We start from the raw sequence: 2,653 nt of genomic DNA, 5'->3' as shown, positions 1-2,653 counted from the left end.
TTAATTCAGAAACTCAGCACCCACGGACCAGTTGAACCAGGAACACTCCTCGCCACGATGATCGTCTCGGCACTCTACACCAGTATCCCCCACGATGACGGCATCGCTGCGACAGCCTCAGTACTCAACACCAACAACAGCCAATCTCCATTCGCCATCCTACAACTCATCCGATTCATCCTTGACCACAATGTCTTCACCTTCAACAAACAGTTCTTTACCCAAACACACGGAACAGCCATGGGGACCAAACTCGCACCCCAATATGCCAACACCTTCATGCACAAGTTCGAGCAAGATTTCTTCGCTACACAGGACCTCCAACAAACGCTATATACCTGATACATCGACGACATTTTCTTCCTATGCACCCACGGCGAAGAATCAGTGAAAAGACTACACGATAACATCAACAAGTTCCATCCCACCATCAAACTCACCATGGACTACTCCTCAGAATCGGGTTCATTCTTGGACACACGAATCTCCATCAAAGACGGACACCTCAGCAGTTCACTCTACCGCAAGCCCACGGACAACCTCACGATGCTCCACTTCTCCAGCTTCCAACCTAATCACGTTAAAGAAGCCATCCCCTATGGACAAGCCCTGCGAATACACCGGATCTGCTCAGGCGAAGAGGAATGCGATGGACACCTACAGACGGTGAAAGACGCCCTCGTAAGAATGGGTTATGACGCTCGACTCGTCCATCGACAGTTCCGACGGGCCACAGCAAAAAATCGCATAGACCTCCTCAGAAGAAAAACATGGGACACAACCAACAGAGTACCATTCGTCGTCCAGTACTTCCCCAGAGCAGAGAAACTACGCCATATTCTTCGCAGCCTTCAACATGTCATCGATGACGCCGAACACATTGCTAAGGCCATCCCCACGCGTCCTCTACTCGCCTTCAAACAGCCACCTAACCTCAAACAGAACATCGTTCGCAGCAAATTACCCAGATTTCAGGAGAACAGCGACCACAACACCACATAACCCTGCCACGGCAACCTCTGCAAGACATGCCAGATCATCAACACAGATACCATCATCACACGTGAGGACACCACCCACCAGTTACATGGTACATACTCATGTGACTCGGCCAAAGTTGTCTACGTCATACGTTGCAGGAAAGGATGCCCCGGAGCAAGGTATATCAGCGAGATCATGCAGACACTGCGACAATGGATGAACGGACACTGTGCAACAATCGCCAGGCAGGAGTGTTCCCTCCCAGTCGGGGAACACTTCAGCAGTCAAGGACATTCAGCCTCCGATCTTCGGGTAAGCATTCTCCAAGGCGGCCTTCGAGACACACGACAACTCAAAATCGTCGAGCAGAAACTGATAGCCAAGTTCCGCACTCATGAGGATGGCCTCAACCGCGGTCTTGGGTTCATGTCACGTTACATGTAACCCCACCTGACGTAGGGTCACCCAGACTCGAGTCGTAGTTGGCTTGTTCTCTCTACACAGATGCGGCCGGACCTGCTGTGATTTCCAGCGAAAAAAATGTTTTTCGGTCTGTTTTTTGTTTATCATACAGCCCCCAGCATTTGCAACATTTGACCCCTTGTGATCCCACCTCATTTTTCTTTGCTGTAATGTTTTCCTGACTTACCTGATTGGACACCATTCACACCTTTGACCGCTGTGATTATCTCTCTGCTGAGGTGCGACAAATGGCAGTTAGAAAGATTACCTGTAATCATCTGACATTATTCTCTCACTCTATAAGCTGTGTTTTTATGCATCTCTCCTCTTCCCCTGACGAAGGAGCAGCGCTCCGAAAGCTTGTGATTTCAAATAAACTGTTGGACTATAACCTCGTGTTGTGTGACTTCTTACAATTGGATCATAGCTGTTCTTCTAGCTTATCTCCACTTTCCTGCACTATCCACATATCCCTTGATTCCCTTAAAGGGAATTGCAATGTGCGCTCAGTTATATTTCCAACATGTCCATGGCGTGTTAATAAAGACAAGATTTATGAAAGAATTTATTTGACAATTATCTGCAGATGTTAAAGGAAATACAAAGCAGAAACATTAAAGCTATTACGTAATCTCCTCCAGACTGGCACAGTTAAGTATTAGCTGGTGGAATTGCACCAGAGATTTGTCTGTGAATATGTTAAAGGAGAGTTCCAGGACTTTCAGCATGTTCTTCACACAGAGAGCAGAAAAAAGTTCCTCACAACACTCGTCCGTCAGTTATTTGCTCTTCAGGTTATTCGATAAATGGAAACACGAAACTGCCAGATTGTTACAGAGAGCGAGATTGATAGAGACAGAATGGCAGATGGAGAAAGAGAGAGAGAGAGACAGAGAGAGAGAGGGATAGACAGTGTCAGAGAGAGAGTGGGGAGCGAGGCAGAGAAACATAGAAACAGAGAGAGACGGATAGACAGGGAGAGACACAAAGAGAGAGAGAGGCAGATAGAGAGAGATAGACAATGACAAACACAGAGAGAGAAAGAGAGAGAGAGAGAGAGCGGGACGAGACAGAAAGTGATAGAGACAGAGAGAGAGGGAGGGTAGGAGAGACAGAGAAACAGAGAGACACAGAGAGAGGGATAGACAGAGAGAGACTGAGAGTGAATGAGAGCAAGAGGGAGGAAAGAGAGGGGAGATAGAGATGGGGA

At 47.6% G+C, this 2,653-nt stretch overlaps 1 pseudogene; it reads left to right on the top strand.

Moving 5' to 3' along the window:
* On the top strand, window positions 1–1,425 carry LOC147086145 (uncharacterized; annotated as a pseudogene).
* Window positions 1,426–2,653: the final 1,228 nt, after the last annotated feature.

Source organism: Somniosus microcephalus, unplaced genomic scaffold (genome assembly GCF_052327205.1).
Source record: "Somniosus microcephalus isolate GS21.2 unplaced genomic scaffold, FLI_Smic_1.0 unresolved_chr8, whole genome shotgun sequence".
Classification (NCBI taxonomy): Eukaryota; Metazoa; Chordata; class Chondrichthyes; order Squaliformes; family Somniosidae; genus Somniosus; species Somniosus microcephalus.
This window is presented reverse-complemented; position numbering and strand designations above follow the sequence as displayed.